The 17,901-nt window shown below is 36.3% G+C and overlaps 1 pseudogene; it reads left to right on the top strand.

Annotated features, from left to right (window-relative positions):
- The first annotated feature begins 1,989 nt into the window (after nt 1-1,989).
- Nucleotides 1,990-17,901, top strand: part of LOC119779490 — a 45,405-nt pseudogene continuing 29,493 nt past the window's right edge.

Here is a 17,901-nt window from a genome sequence, read left to right as displayed (position 1 = left end):
TTAACAGCAGTTGCTCCATGGTTGTATAAAGCATTATGGAAAAAGGTTGGTGATATGCAGGAAAATATTCAGAAAACAAGTCAGACCGACACATTTTCTGGAAGACAAGTGTCCCCTTTATTGTCATTTTATTAGTACAATATAAAAGGTTTTTACATGACAGAATGCATGGCGATGGATCAAAAACAGTGAAGTAGGCTACATTTATGATTATATTCTCAGAAAAAAAAAATAAATAAATGGGCTTGGTTGGAGACAAGACAGAATATAAAGGGAAAAGTCGGACTCGAACCTGCCACGAAGCAAAACGTTTGTATTGAAGGCGGTCACTTATGCCACCACGCCACCTCTCGGTGGTGATAGTTGGTGAAACATTCTTACTAATACCTGTAAATACAAAACATTAGTTGGCGATGCATGTTGATGCAAAACGTTTTTACATGAAAATAGGCATGGAATGGATTCAAAATAACAGCAAAGTGTAAGTAGTGGATTTATTCCTAACATTAAGGTTTGTGAAACGGCAATGCAGTGAATTCTGGCAATGCTGCAACATTGAGCTCTGTGCAGTTTTCCACAAAGCAGATCTGTGATGAACTTTCTTGGTCTGGCTGCCTTGATCAGCCATTGGATGCAACCAGTTCAAATGCATTGGCTGTGGGAAAAGAAAGAAGAACATCATTATCATATTAGGAAAACGCGCGTTGAATACGCGCGTTCTGACCGACACAACGCGCGTATTCAACGCGCGTTCTGACCGACACAACGCGCGTATTCAACGCGCGTCTTGCGGTGCTATCATGACGCGCGTAAAAGGCGGCGCTATGGCAAGCCACAACCGACACAACGCGCGTTGAATACGCGCGTCTTGCGGTACTATCATGACGCGCGTAAAAGGCGGCGCTTGTTGGTAAAAGACGGCGTAAAAAGCGGCGTAATCTCGGGAGAACGCGCGTTTTTTGCGGGTTAACTTCAATCTTAACGCGAGAATTCAATGCGAAATATGACCTTCTTGGCTTGCCATAACTGAGACCACAGTTTCATGATAAATGGAAGGCAGCGCCGGGCAAGTTACGCCACCGTTTGCGGATGGATTGTAGATGGACTGTGTCTGCTGGCTCTGTTGTTCAAGCTTTCGCAAAAGCCGGCATTATTTCTGAGGAGCTGCGCTGCACGGAAAGTGACTGACAGCGCAGAAGGGGAAACTGGCATGTCGGATTTAGCGCAGCTGTTTAATTCAGAAACAGAGGATGAGGACTTTGATGGGTTTGATTAATACTTTGTAATAAATACATGAATAAAGCACAATCATACTCAGTTTTGCTCCCGCTCTATTTTTCTACCTGAAAACTTAATTCAACACCAGCCTCTGGGCCGCAGCGCATCAGGGCTCACCTCCGCAGGTGTTTTTTCATCTAAATAATCTAAATCTTTTTGAGTGAGAAAGTCCACCTGAAAATGTAATCATTGCAGACAGTTCATCCAGATTATTATCCTGCCTATGTTTTAAGTTAATTTATGCGTCAATAAACTGTATCAGAGGAGTAATCGCAGCCCTGTGTCATCAGCGATGTGTCTCTCACGGCTGGTTCCCAGGTTTGAATAATACTTTGTAATAAATACACCTTGCAGCTTTATTTGCTGTGATCAGTGGGAATAAAGTAGTTTTAATATGTTTTTAAGTGAGAAAATCCACCTGAGAGGACATGTACCTTTATATAAAAAACGCGCCCTATAGTCCGGTGCGCCTTATGTGTGTGTTAAATACAGAAATGGCACACATAACTGAGACTGCGCCTTTTAGTCCGGTGCGCCTTATGGTCGTGAAAATACGGTCATTGATTTATTTTAATGTCTACATTTGAAAATAGGGTTTGAAATGATAGGTTTTTATGTATATATTTACTTTTAAAGAACATCACTTTTTACTTTGAATGTTTAAAGTCTTTCATATAAAATCAACAATTTTTCTGTTTTTCATAACATCAGATAAACCCAGAGCCAAACTGACAGCAGGCCCATCAACCATACCAGTAGGGGGCAGTGTGGCAATGAGCTGCACTGTGGAGCCCTCTGCTGGATGGAGGTACAGATGGTTCAGAAGGACCTCAGACACCTCTGGAGTTGAAGTCAGAATAAATAATGAGGAAAACAGAGAAATCACTGTGAGACAAGGAGGAATCTACAGATGTGATGGAGTGAGAGGAAACCCAGAGATCTACACACATTCAAGCTCTGAGGTCACTGTGGAGATAACCTGTGAGTGTGTTGACTAAAATTATGCATCTAAATCCACTAAATCAAATATTTTCATCTTTCTTAGTTTAATCACAATAACCTGTAATCATTAAAATCTATTTTCTTAATTTTACTGTGTTCTCTGTGTTACCGTTTCTTTTTCTTTTGGAAACAGTTTCCAACAAGGTTGCTGTGACTCAAAAACCAAACAGCTCTCAGATGTTCAGTGGTGAGACGATCACTCTGACATGTGAGGTCCAGGGAGGAGAAAGCACTGAGTGGACGTATGAATGGAGGAGATCTGGTTCTGTTATACACAGCACACCCAGTAAAGACTGGACTTTTAATTTTTCTGAGTCCAGCAGTGGAAAATACACATGTCAGTGTAGAAGCAGAGATGACTGGTATTCTTCAACAGAGTGGAGTGAATCAATCATTCTGTCAGTATCTGGTAAGTCAGGTTTGTTTTGATCTAAGAGGCTGAAGCCAAACTAAACTAAACAGCTGTTTGCTGCAGGGGGAGGTTGGACAACTGGTCTATGCGACACATTTGACATTTAAAGAAGAATCTTAGTATAAAATGTAGAAAAGACAATAAATAATATAAAAATAAAAAAATAAAATAATAAAATAAAAATAATAAAATTAAGATCAGCCCTTTTTATTATTATTTTTTTTTTTTAAAGAGAAATACAGTATCTCTAAAGACTTTAACTTAATCTAACAGAATCCAATCCGATCCATTTTTTCTTTTATCTTAAGCATTTTAAAAACAACCAAAGCTGACTAAAGTGCTGTACAGACAAAAAAATTTATAAAACAAAACAAAAAACAGCGAGAGGCAGGGTACACCCTAGACCAGGGGTGTCAAAGTTGTTTCAGAAAGGGCCGTGTGGCTGCTGGTTTTCTTACCACCCAAGCAGTAGCACACCAGAATCCATTCATCTCATCAAGTCATCAGGTTAAGATTAGGCTCACCTTGATGAGATGAATGGAGTCTGGTGTGCTACTGCTTGGGTGGTAAGAAAACCAGCAGCCACACGGCCCTTTCTGAAACGACTTTGACACCCCTGGTCTAGACAGGTCGCCAGTACATTGCAGGGAATATTTACAGTATTTTATTATTATTTATTGTGGTTTACACAAATAATTTAATGTTGCTATTTCTTTTAGAAAAAAATGCTGTTTAATAAACTTTTTGTGGAAAAACAGAAAGTGTGATTGGAGAATATTAGTAGAAAAAAAAACATGTTTTATTTAAATATATATTTTTGTCCTCAACTGAATGCAGTAGACCTATCAAACAGTCAACAAGTAAGTCATGTTTGTTGTTGGCAATTAATTAACAGCTGCTTGAGTGTGTGGAATTGTTTTTTTTTTACTTTATAGGGACAGTTTAAAGCCAATTTTTTTGTAAACATGCTGTATTACCAGGATTTAGAAGTACTTGTGGGGAGCACACAACTGAACAGTTATTTTAGTTTAAGGCCTAAGGTGTAAATTAGGGTTTAGGTTAGGGCTTGGTTAGGCCATACAAAAGAATGACAATCAATTACAAGTTCCCAGAGATGGGAAGTAACGAAGTACAAATACTTTGTTACTGTACTCAAGTAGATTTTTCTGATATTTTTACTTTACTTTACTACTTATTTTTATGGCGACTTTTTACTTCTACTCCTTACATTTTTACACAAATATCTGTACTTTCTACTCCTTACATTTGAAAAAATTGGCTCGTTACTTTAGTTCTGAATCATTTCAATGGAGTTACCGTTATTATTTTTCACGTCATCAATACCAAATTCAATCTAATTGGATGGGAATCTACGTTGCATTTGACGCACCACTACAAGATGAATCGACTGATTCGGCGGTATTCATTGGCGGCAAATCATTGCAGCTTGGTGGCGGTGGCGTTAGCATAGTAGCATGGACGACGAGATGATTGAAAATGAACACAACGGAGATCTAGTCCTATTGGCAGACATCCATTTAAAATGTAGGCAACGGCATGAAAAAAGTGGTTTCTACTTTTACTTTTATACTTTAAGTAAATTTACAAGCCTGTACTTTGTTTCTTTCACTTGAGTAAAGAAGTTTAATCAGTACTTCCACTTTTACCAGAGTATTTTTTAACACAAGTATCTATACTTTTACTCAAGTACGGAAAGTGAGTACTTTTGCCATCTCTGCAAGTTCCCATAAAGCATGAAAATGTTCTTGTACATAAAACACTGTGGGGCCCATTTTCTTGAAAGATAGCATTTTTTTGTGTATGTGTGTGTGTGGGGGGGTGATAACCATATTCCATTTTCCTTCATGCCACATTTACTCAGTGCTTTTTATCGGCCTGTGCCAGAAAAGCATAAAACTCTTCTTTATGGTCGTATAAAATCTCTGAGTGCTGAGAGGTCTCTCTAAGCTCCATCATCTAAAATGACTTTAATGATGACCCTCAACAGACTGAATGCAGTGACAGACAAACATGGATTTTCTGGTAGCAGGACAGTTTTTGGGCATTTTGAGAAAAGTCTACCTAACATAGAGAAACATTTTTTCTCTTTGACCTCATTGTTTCTGTCTTTGGTAATACAAAAATAGACTAACCTGAAAAGCTCAGACACATTTCCAGCTTTGATCAAAGCAACATTGTTGAGAAAGACAATAATTCAAGATGTAGTTATAGAATAATGTAGAAATGAAACAGTATGAGTAACTCTCTAATATAAAGTTAACTTTCAGGCTTAGATCTAACTGATATTTCTAATATTAACATGATCATTTCCTCACAGCTATGGCTTTTTCTATCTCTGACAGATGAGATCATTCTCACCCATCAGCTCCTTTTAGATGCAAAGGGGAACTTTAAACTTGTTCTGCAGAGGCTTCTCACGCACTACAAACCAAACAGCTTTTTTTACTTTGTATAATTAAACAAAACATTTAGAAACTAATTCATTGGTTTATTTTAATGTCTAAATTTGAAATTATAGGTTTTTATGTATATATTTTCTTTTCATGAACATCACTTTTTACTATTAATGTTTATAGTCTTTCATATAAAATCAAATATTTTTGTTTTCATAACAGCAGATAGACCCACAGCCGAACTGACAGCAGGTCCATCAACCATACCAGTAGGGGGCAGTGTGACAATGAGCTGCACTGTGGAGCCCTCTGCTGGATGGAGGTACAGATGGTTCAGAATGACCTCAGACACCTCTGGAGTTGAAGTCAGGATAAATAATGAGGAAAACAGAGAAATCACTGTGAGACAAGGAGGAATCTACAGTTGTGATGGAGTGAGAGGAAAGCCAGACTTCATCACATATCCAAGCTCTGGGGTCACTGTGGAGATAACCTGTGAGTTTGTTGATGAAAACTATGAGCAACTAAATGTACTAAATTAAATATTTGCTATCTTTCTTAGTTTAATCACAATAACCTGTAATCATTAAAATCTGTTTTTCTAATTTAACTCCATTCTCTGTATTACAGTATTTATTATGTTTTTTTTTGTTTTGTAAACAGTTTCCAACAAGGTTGTTGTGACTCAAAAACCAAACAGCTCTCAGATGTTCAGTGGTGAGACGATCACTCTGACATGTGAGGTCCAGGGAGGAGAAAGCACTGAGTGGACGTATGAATGGAGGAGATCTGGTTCTGTTATACACAGCACACCCAGTAAAGACTGGACTTTTAATGTTTCTGAGTCCAGCAGTGGAAAATACACATGTCAGTGTAGAAGCAGAGATGACTGGTATTCTTCAACAGAGTGGAGTGAATCAATCATCCTGTCAGTATCTGGTAAGTCAGGATTGTTTTGATCTAAGAGGCTGAAGCCAAACTAAACTAAACAGCTGTTTGCTGCAGGGGGAGGTTGGACAACTGGTCTATGGAACAGATTTGACCTTTAAAAAATAATCTTAGTATAAACTGTAGAAATTACAGTAAATATCATGAATGTTTTTATTTTTATAAAAACACACCTTGGGCTAAAATAATTACAAGAAATATATATTTTCAATAAAAAAATGGTTCAGTTACAAACAATAGAGAACATATTTCTGGTTACTTCCATTAAATTATCAAAAATAAATTTTATAAAAATCCGATTTTAACCTGAACTTTCAAAGGTTTTCCTGAGAGAAAGAAAGTTGTGTTATAAACTATAATTATTTGATTATTATTCTAAAGTACAGATTATAACAACTGGACTGTCAATTTAAACTTTAATATAATCAAAGTAAGTTCAGCCCTTTTTATAAAACATCTTTGAAAGAAAAATATCTCCAAAGACTTTTTACTGTTAATCTAACAGAATCCAATCCGATCCAATTTTTTCTTAAGAACTTAAACAACCAAAGCTGATTAAAGTGCTGTACAGACAAAAAATAAATAAATAATAAAAAATAAAACAAAACAGTACAGAGAGCAGAAACAGCTAAAATATGGGTAAAAATGACATTCACACATAAATCAATAAAATTGGGTAAAAGATAAAAAATAAAACAATAACAGAAGTTATTGAGGGATATCTGACTTGTTCAGAGTCCATGGTGATGTGGTTTAAGTCTGTGACACTTATGCAGTAGACCTGAGATCAAATCCTGGTTGTGTCATCAAGGCCATCTGGTGTAAAAACTTTGCCATGTCTGTCAGCTAGTTGTATGACTTGATGTGGCAGCCCCTGAATAAGGAGCAGCTGAAAGGACACAAACATACGACATGTTACAGTCTGGTGTGTCCAACAGAAATCTGCAGCTGATTCAGTCCATTAAAATGAGCTGTCAGCATTAAGGGGTGCTGCTGTCCACAGTCTCTGAGACAGATCAACTGTCCAGATTCCCTCTTATTCACATTTCTACAGGATCCCAATAGGACCACACCCCCAACGCACTATTCAGACTCAACCCTCTGTTACATAATTACTACTCTGAATGGTTGATGTGCTGAATTCTTACAACTTGCACTGCTCTGTTTCTGTTTTCATACTTTAGAAGCTTTTAGTTTTTATTAACAAGTTGACATCATGTCATTTAATGTTATTGAACTATTTGCTCTGTCATCAGCTGGTGAGAAACAACAATCATTTAGGACTTTATAATTATGTGAATAAAATGTCTGTTTTAGAATATCTTGGATCTCGACTAAGATAACCTTAATGTGAGCTGGACCGAACCCTGTGGGTCCAGTTCTTTGTCCTTAGAGCAGAAAATCAGGAGCTGAAATACATTTAATGCCCCAAAAGTTCAATACTTCAACTTTCATTTTATAAAGTTTAACAGTAGGCTGGGCTGGTTGTTCACTCTATGGTTGATACTCTGCACCACTCCCTCAATAAGTCATAATAAACAGAATCTAGACTGTTTTATTTTCAATATTTCATCAGTCTATATAGTTTAATTTCTCTGCTTCTGAGTTTTTACGTATATTTTACAGAAACAAACACAAACAATTAAGAAGCTTAAATGTTGAATTTAACATTTATCAATTGTTGTTTTTTTTAGCAGCAGATAAACCCAGAGCCACACTGACAGCAGGTCCAACAGTCATACCATTAGGAGGCCATGTGATACTGAGCTGCTCTGTACAGACCTCTGCTGGTTGGAAATACAGATGGTTCAGACGAACCTCAGACACCTCTGAAGTTCAAATAGGAAGAAATAAGAAAGAAAGCAGAGAAATCACTGTGAGACAAGGAGGAATCTACAGGTGTGAAGGAGTGAGGAAACCCAGAGATCTACACACATTCAAGCTCTGAGGTCACTGTTGGGATAACCTGTGAGTTTATTGATGAAAACTATGAGCCACTAAATCTACTAAATCAAATATTTTCATCTTTCTTAGTTTAATCACAATAACCTGTAGGCATTAAAATATGTTTTTCTAATTTAGCTGTGTTCTCAGTGTTACAGTATTTATTATATTTCTTTTTCTTTCTGGAAACAGTTTCCAACAAGGTTGTTGTGACTCAAAAACCAAACAGCTCTCAGATGTTCAGTGGTGAGACGATCACTCTGACATGTGAGGTCCAGGGAGGAGAAAGCACTGAGTGGACGTATGAATGGAGGAGATCTGGTTCTGTTATACACAGCACACCCAGTAAAGACTGGACTTTTAATGTTTCTGAGTCCAGCAGTGGAAAATACACATGTCAGTGTAGAAGCAGAGATGACTGGTATTCTTCAACAGAGTGGAGTGAATCAATCATCCTGTCAGTATCTGGTAAGTCAGGATTGTTTTGATCTAAGAGGCTGAAGCCAAACTAAACTAAACAGCTGTTTGCTGCAGGGGGAGGTTGGACAACTGCTTTATGGAACAGATTTAACCTTTAAAGATGAGCTTTGGTAAAAACAGAAATACAGTTTATATCATGTATGTACATCATACTATAAAAAATATCTTGTTATTTACATTATATCTGGTTACAGTTGTGACTGATAGAGAACATCAATCTGGTTGCTTCCATTCAGTTATCAAAAGATTATTTAAAAAAATTTTATTATTTTATGTGCTGAATGTTTACAATGTGTTACTTTTTTAAAATATTTTCTTGAACAATAGACAAGTCATATATTGTTATTAAAATATTTGCTCTGTCATCAGCTGGTGAGAGACAATATATAGTTTAGGACTTTATAATGTGTGAATAAAATATCTGAAATATTTTGGATCTTCACAAAGGAACCTTAAAGGAGTCATAACCTGGTATTATTGGATTATAGACCTACATTATATGGAACTTAGGTGGGAACAATCACTATAGAGTGTCGAATCAGGACACTGTAGGGATGTTCAGGTGTTTGCAGTGTTAGGTTTATTCTTTTATACATCATGTGCATTGTTATTTTGTTAGTCAGATTAGACAGAGTAGAAGGCCTTCCTTCACATTGTGAATGTCACTGTGTGTACGGAGGTCATCTAATCAGGACAGCCTTCGTGTCTTTAAGAGTACACAGGATATGGGCACATCTTGGAGCCAGTCTGATAGAGGATAGCTATCTGTAACGCTGAAGGTTTAGAAGCAAGCTGCATGAAGTTCAAGACATGGATGGCGTGTCAGTTTCTGATACGGCCAGCTCAACATCAACATGATGCGACACATAGACCCATGAGCTATAAGAAGCAGGTGATGACCTTGTTCGGGGCTCAAACTTTGCCGCACGCTCGCAGACGTGATTTTTGAGACCACAGCTGTGCAAGCTCCAAGCATTTTCTCTGTCCTGTAACGACCTGATCTGGAATAAACTCTGTCATTTTTTACTCCTGTTTTTATAGTCCTTTTTATATGGTTTTACCCAGTTTGAGTTAAGAGTAGTAAATAACTTGCTCCCAGGAAAAGAACCGGTAAGAAGGCCCCCAGGGCGCTACAGCCTTCCTTGCAAGGGGACAAATCCTTCTCATTTTAACATGACAGTAAGTAGAGGCAGACTCCTTTAATCAGGTTTGATTGGTTTACCTGCATTTAAGGTTCTGTGGAGGTGTGTGTGTGGTTTGTGAAATAAAAACACACAGTACAGACTCAGAAAATAGAAAATAAAACTCAGACACAAATATCATACTAGCATTCAGCATGTAATGTATAATCAACGGGGATTAGCAATACTGCACCATAAAACTCTGAGGGCCGGATTTATCAAGATCCAATTTTGCGTGCAGTAATTTGCGCTCGCAAACTGGAATTTTGCGCGAGGGGCTGAACCATGGTTTGCGGGTGATTTAACAAGAGTGATTGCGTAACTGGTGGAAGGTGCAAAACTGTTGGAGACGCCCTATTTAAATGATGGTTTTGCGCGTTTTGTGGTTTGCGGCAAAGTAGTTTGTAGTCTGTACAAACTAGTGCATTAAGAAATTTAAATCTTACAGTGACCCCCAACAAAAAGAATATATATATATATATATATATATATATATATATATATATATATATATATATATATATAAAAATTGGCAACCTTTATTCCCTAAGGTGGTATGTGCTGCAGTAAAAAAAAAACAAAAAAAAAAAAAACAGGTGTTTTGTATTGGCCTGTGACTGTGGATGAGATCCCCGCAGCATTTGGCACGTTGCTCCACAGGCGCAGGGGGAGAACCCCGACCCCGTCGGACAGCACTTCTGAAAAAACGAGATTGGGAGATCCCAGCTCTCGCTGCAACCGTACGCTGGAATGACCCAGATGCAAAAAAGTGCAATGTTGCAAGGAGTTTAGTGATATCTGGTATTGCGTGGGTCCTCCTTGTGGCTGGCTCCAAATCCATTCGGAGTTCCCCCAACAGCTCCAAAATGGCAATGCTGGATAAACGATATGTTTTGATGATCGTTTCCTCGTTCATTCCAAAAATATTCACACGGAGTGAAAAAAATGCGTTCTCTGCGTCTCCTTGCTTCATTTTGATGTCTCCTTCTTGCGACAATAACCGCTGCCATGTGTGCGCAATTACGCATACAGACCATTTGCACCTTCTTTTGAAACGTGTTAAATATAGAGTCAGATACCGTTAGCAAAATTGCTTTCAGGTTTGATAAATCACTTTGCGAGTGCTAAATTAATATATTTACATGTTCTCCTCCCACAAGACGCACTTTTGCGTGTAAACGCCCCATATTGCATATTCATTGCAGAAAAAGTACTAAATGGATAAGAGGCGCTATTTAGCACGTTTTAAAGGCCAAATCCTTTTAGCACGCTGTTGATAGATCAGTTTGTACATTTTTTAGCGTGCGCAGTGAAATAGCTCACGTTTTTATACACGCAAACCTTTGATAGATCCGGCCCTGAGACTATTGCTAGTTAGCAGCTAACGGCTAATCACTCATTTGAGGCTAACTGTTCACCATAAAATACACAATACAAACAACAGCAAACTACTGCTAAGCTATCAATGTAGGCATAGGGGGTTAACACAAACACAGAGTGTAACACAACATAAACATATTAATTTAGGGATCTAAGGACGCACAAACGGATCATTAAAAGGTTGTCTGCTCTGGACAGAGTGCTATGCATGTGGTGCGTTTAAGAACCTTGGAAAGGTAGGAATTTTCAGGAAGAGAGATTAACTTTTGTACAATTATACTTGTGCAATCTTTCTGAAATGTACCTTAAATTCATTTTTAATTCTTCTTAGGTGAAAAGTAAATTAATTACAGCTTATTTAGGTCCTTTTTTTTACCTCCTTTATCTTTCTGGTGAGGTACATCCTAGAATTTGACTTGTGTGTACGATGCAGGAGATGGACATTTGATCTCCTATTTGATCTCCTATATCTTATATAAAAATGTATGAACACATAATTTATATGTGGCCTTTGTGTTTTGAAAGAGTAACTCGGGTTCTGGGGGAACTATATCTATTTCTAAGATTATAGATTTAGAAACAACTGTCATGTAAAAAGGTGCAATAATTGAAATTCATTCTCATCAAATGATTCAGGCCATCTGATCATAAGGTGTTAAATTTTAGAATTTGTTAAAATAATCAGATTCTCTGACTCCTTTCAAATCTTCTTTCTTCTGTTAATCTTTTAGTTATCTGCAGGAAAATTCACTTTGTGCCCATTTTCAGAGCTTATAAGCACATTTCTGTCTAAAGAACAACTCCTTGTCTGACACAATGGGAAAATATGGTGAAGATATAAGCACTTAAAAATGTCTGGAGCTGCCCAGTGTTGGGATTTTATGTTCAATGCCCATCCAGGTTAGATGCCACATTAATGTTGTAGATTTATATTCTATTTAATTCCCAGTCAGCTGAGAATTTATATTTCTGATGCTTTAAAATGTTTATTGCCCTCACTGGTAGGGGTGGTAAATATCTTATTTAATCAGATATTATTTCGGCTGTTACATATTGTTTATGAACCCCCGCCCTACTAACTGTGTATTAGAACAATAATTGAAAGAGTGACTCGATCACAAATCATAGTCAAACAGTTAATTCTACACATACATGTAATAAATTCACCACAACTTCTGTTGAAAATATAAGAGTTTATTAACAAAAATCATTCAGCTCCAAGTCAAACATATTTCAGTTTAACACTCAACTAAAACTAGTGAAACTCAACTAAACCAAACTATTATGTACAAAGAGGAAGAGGAGCATGGTTGAAAACATGGGCGTAGGTTTGCATAGGGACCATAGGGACATGTCCCTACCAAAATTTTGAACCAACCTCATTGTCCCTACCAATAATTGGATGTGAGCAACATGTTTATAATTTACAGCAGTAGTTATAGCAGCAGAGGCTTCTTTTCCTCTTGCAGCTCCTCTGCCTGCTCTCTCCTGTCCCTTTCACGTAGCAGCGCATGGAACTGTGCTGCGCTGTTTAACTCCACTCTCATTGGTTGTTCTGCCTTAGGTCCCGCCTTCTCTCTCCTTGATAGGCTGTTTTCTAGTCCGTCCGTGCTTGGAGCACAAAATTGAACATTTATTCACACTAAAATGCTGCGGTTACTGCAATTAATATTACGCTGCAAAACTAGTCCCATTTAAAAAAAAAAAAGAAATATCATGTGCACTAAAAAACAAAAACCTTTTTTTTTCTTTTTTAAAACGAAATATTCTGAGTCAGCCAGGAGTTCTGAAGACTGCTGGAAAAATGGGCAAATAAAGGCTGTAAGCCATCAACATTTCTGATTCTTAGCCACAGCCAATTAAGAAAGAAAATGTGAGGGTTTCCTTTTTACCGATATTTAGTTGCTATTACTGTTTTCATTTTTTGATGACTCTTTCAGGTATAATTATTAGCAGGTGTTTTTCTTCTATAGAGTAGCATATAACAACAAGAAATGGTGCCTAAACATCTGCTATTTTTTCTTTAAAAAGCATAATTAGGGTTCCACATAATAATAATAATAATTGAATTGACTATTTATACCTCTAAAAATAGGATAAACACAAGAACAAACAGAGGAAGAATATTAACATTGATTTGATCTTACATAGATTTCCACACAGTCTATAAGTAAATTAGTACAAACATTAATGTCTGGTAAAAATGCTTGAATCTGGCTGTTTATTTTGGATATTATTAAATTACAGATAAGATAGTGTTATATTGTCTTTTATAATTGTTAAAAGTGATTTTATATTTGAATACACTTAGGCTCATTCTCAGTGTTGTTTTTGTAGATGATGCCACTAAAAAAGAAAATAGACATAAGGAGCTATTTAAACAGTCAGACAGTAAGCAATATAGGACGATGATAAAAGATTGTGTTACATTTAATCCTTTACTATTAAAAATGCACTTATACATTATATGATTATAGGAAACACAGATATCCAGTAATAATGATGCAGGGCAGCTTGTAGGTGAAGCAGCTGCCCTTCAGTGCTTCAGGTGATGTCTAAATAAACCAGGTGATACTAAAATATTTCCACATGAGGAGTTCTGGATGAAGAATATTGACAGACAAAAACATTTTATTTTAATCTTATATATTATATATATGTTGTATTTTTAAAATTTTGGTATAATTACTGATCTAAGTGGGTAGCTCTGTCGGAGAAAGGCATATTTTACATTTTTATTATGTTTTAGAGTCTCTATTCTCCAGTTAATGATGAATCACTCACTAAATTAGTTGACAATTATTGAAATAATCAATTAATATGATTCATTTTTTCAGTCCCAGATAAAATACATGAAATGGGCTACACAGAGTAACTACAGCCCAGATGTTCCACTTTTATAGTGAAGTTAATATTTTAATGAATGTATTATTTTGCTTGATACAGAGAGAGAATAGTAGGTAAAAATATAAGAGTGGGGTTTACCTCTGCACAATTCTATATCTTCAGAAGAAAATACTGTGTTTACCTTCTCTCTTAGTCGTTCAAATGAAACCATTTTCAAAGTGGAAAACAGTCCTAATTCCACATTCATCAGAGCCTGTGATACTTCAAACATTAATAAACAGCATCTAATGAGTGTAGTGATTATACAATTTTTATTAATGTACCAAAATGATGCTTTTCTCTTTTAACAATGAATTCCTCTTATCAGTACGGATCCTCACACCGTGCATAAAAAAGGGCATGCATATTGCATAGCACCAATGACAACCGACTAATAGTGTCCCTACCAAAGTTCAAATCAAACCTACGCCCTTGGTTGAAAACCATATTACAGTTTAAAATGTATTTGAGTTTGAAAACCAAAGTTTATGTAGAAGAATTTGGGATATGATCAAATTAGCTTTTCACTAATTTAGGGAAATTGGAATGTTTTCAGACCAATTCACAATGCAGATCCATGAGGTGAATAAAACATTATTTGGCCAAATAATGTTTTATTAAATTATTTGCTTGATCAAAAACCAATAACCTTTAATCTAATGATTCTTTATCCTCTTTGAATTGGCTAACAGCGAATAGACATCAGGATTCCACTAAATGACTCTTGTTCATACTTGGTAATCAAAATGTAATGAACACATGAGGAACACATAAACACTAATGTTTTATCAGTGTTTAAAACCTTAGTTAAATAAAGCTTGTCCAAGCTTCAACAACAGCTCAAAGCATATTACTGTAGCAAAGCATGCAGTCCACCCTGTTAGCTTTGTCTTTACTCATCAGAGATTGTACAGCTGTTTTTCACCAAAACTGTATTTCCTTCTCTGGTCATCATGTCAAGATGAAATATGGACACTGGTTCCCAATTTCCAAAAACCATGATTATGGCACAACACCAGTCTTCCCTATATCTTTTACACCTAAACTGAGAATAAATCTTATAGAATCTTTTAATTGTGAACAAGCTTTTTCCCAATTACCCAGAAACTTAAACTGTTGAATAGAAAACAAAACAAGTTTACAAAGAGACGTCCTGTTATGAGCTTGAAAAACTATTTCTCACCATACAATTTTAATTTTTTTTTATCTTTTTGCTGCTTTGTCAGACATTTGTGTCATTTTAACAACAATTGCTTCATTTCTGAAGAATTAAATCTTTCTCAGGCAACCTGATCTCAAATAAATATTTTGTTTTCTTAAACTCTAATAACTAAGTTTGACTCCCTTGGCCCTAACAACTAACATCATTTGTTTGTCTATTATTGTTGCTATACTTTTACCTTTTGATTCAAAGTCAGGATGTTTATGAAGATGTTATGTAGATTTAATTCTATGTTTTTGCTTAAAGTCATTTATTTGAATATTTTCATTGGATCTGATGATAAAATCATTAAATTCTTTGTAATGTTTTATTTCCAGGAGCAGCATCCAGCCCTTATAACCCTCTATTTCCTGTGCTGCTTATTGTTAGTGGAATCATTATAATTATCCTCCTGGCCTTGCTGTGGCGCTGTAGACACCCCAATGGTGAGATCTTTATCCTCTCATGTCATGTTAAATCGCTTCTTAGTTTAAATACTTCAGTATATAGTTAATGGATTTAATTTGAATTTGAAGTAAATCAATTTAACGTTGATGATGTGAATGTTTCTTTTTTATTCCCCACAGATCGATGCTGCATCAGGTCAGTATGAAATACATTTTCTCTCATCTTGAACCTTTAATCTTTTTATTAATCTGTAAATTTATTTCAAACTAATATTTTCAGGTTATTCCGGTCAGGAAGCAGCAATCAGAGCTCCAGCACCAATGATGAAATGAATCAGATGGAAACTAATGTTTACATCTCTTTGCAACACGGTTGGTCTCAGAATAACATCAGTATTATTTTCTTCAACTCTTCCTTTATTGTGACTCTGTTTCAGAAAGAAATCAATTTCTTTAAATCATCAAACAGTAAAATCAGTGCTGCTTTTTCAGAAAAACACCAAATAACACCAGAGTTAAAGGATTTAAAAACCTGGGGTCTGTTTCACAAAGCAGGTTTACTGAAAACTTTAAGTTTTCTAAACCTGAAAACAGGGAAACTCTAAATTTTCCGTTTCACAAAGAGAGTTTCCTTAACCTCTGTTTCAGTCACCATAGTAACATTCTCCCCAGAGCTAACCTGGTCGCTAGCAGGTTTTCTTCAGTAAACTCAGAGATTCCTTTGCCTCTACTTTCCCTACAGCCAATCACGCTGTTTTATTTCCTGATTTGGTCTGATTTTTGTTGTAGTTTTGTGCATAAAAAATATATATATCATTCACTAGGTCGGTTACACACATTAGGCTTTAAAAACAAACCTTGCATGTCCGTTTGACGAGGATCTTATTAAAGAATATTCTGCACTTTTTCACAGAGAATAAAATATTTATAAAGATAGGATGCTACAACTCAGTTGACAGGGCATGGTTTGGTTTGTTTAATATTAGTGAGATATGGATGGTTTTATTTTTATTTAGTTAAACTTACAGTAAATAAAGAAATACTGAAATTATTTTCAGATTACACATAAATAGATAAATAGATTCATTAATTCTGTGGGGGGGGAAAGGAATTACTTTAGTTTTAGGATTAGGATTGACTCAATGATAACCTAATGAGCCTACTGGCACAATCTGAGGCATTCTATGTGACTGATAACCTCTAATAACGACCATTTATTGGGATGATAACATCCAAAGCAAGGCTGCAAACAACCACTTAGTATTTACTGTGTAAAAAAAGACTAAAACAACATGAGGAGGAACGCATGAGATGATCCACAGGTTCTATATATTAGAAAAACGTTTATAGACTTCATTTTCACCTGCTGCCAGAAGATTTCAAGTTAATTTGATTTTTACTAGTTTTACTGAATTCCTGATGTCTGAAAAAACAAATTTTCTTTGTCTAAATGACCATTTCAAACAAAATAACATTCTCCATCTAGAATAAACATTTTTGACGTCTATAAATTAATTTCAGATCTTTATAGTCCAAATGTGAGATGTGAGTGGATGGATGGATGGATGGAGGGATGGATGGATGGATGGATGGATGGATGGATGGATGGATGGATGGATGGATGGATGGATGGATGGATGGATGGATGGATGGATGGATGGATGGATGGATGGATGGATGGATGGATGGATAGATAGATAGATAGATAGATAGATAGATAGATAGATAGATAGATAGATAGATAGATAGATAGATAGATAGATAGATAGATAGATAGATAGATAGATAGATAGATAGAATAACCCAAACACACAGGATTTCAGAGTTAGACATCCCCAGTTATTAATTTCATACACTCACCAGATCTGAACGCCCTATTAAAAAACTTCACACCCATGAGTAGAGGTAATGCAGCCTGATGATATTTACACTGCATCAGATACCGTTCCTCCATGTTAAGCAGGGAGAACACTATATGACAGGGTTTATAGGCCTGTCAGCGTTCCCCCCTGATGCAGGTTCTTGTCTTTGTCGTCCACTCTATTCAACTGGCTTTTGAAACACACAGCGAGAAGGTGGGGGCTGGGTGGTGAGGGTTACAGGGGCGAGAAACACAAAAGTAACGCAATAGTTACTTTTACTAGTAACTAGTTACTTTTATTGTGGAGTAACTCAGTTATTAACTCAGTTACTATTTGGGAGAAGTAACTTGTAACTATGACTAATTACTTTTTCAAAGTAACGTGCCCAACACTGTTCCTAATATAATAATTGAACTTTGGTGACATTTACCTCTGCATTTAACCCATCCCCTTGGGGAGCAGTTGGCTGCCATCATGGGGCGCCCAGGGAGCAGTGTGGGGTTAAG

Source organism: Cyprinodon tularosa, unplaced genomic scaffold, assembly GCF_016077235.1.
Source record: "Cyprinodon tularosa strain WSP-4 unplaced genomic scaffold, ASM1607723v1 ctg1480, whole genome shotgun sequence".
NCBI lineage: Eukaryota > Metazoa > Chordata > Actinopteri > Cyprinodontiformes > Cyprinodontidae > Cyprinodon > Cyprinodon tularosa.
This window is presented reverse-complemented; position numbering and strand designations above follow the sequence as displayed.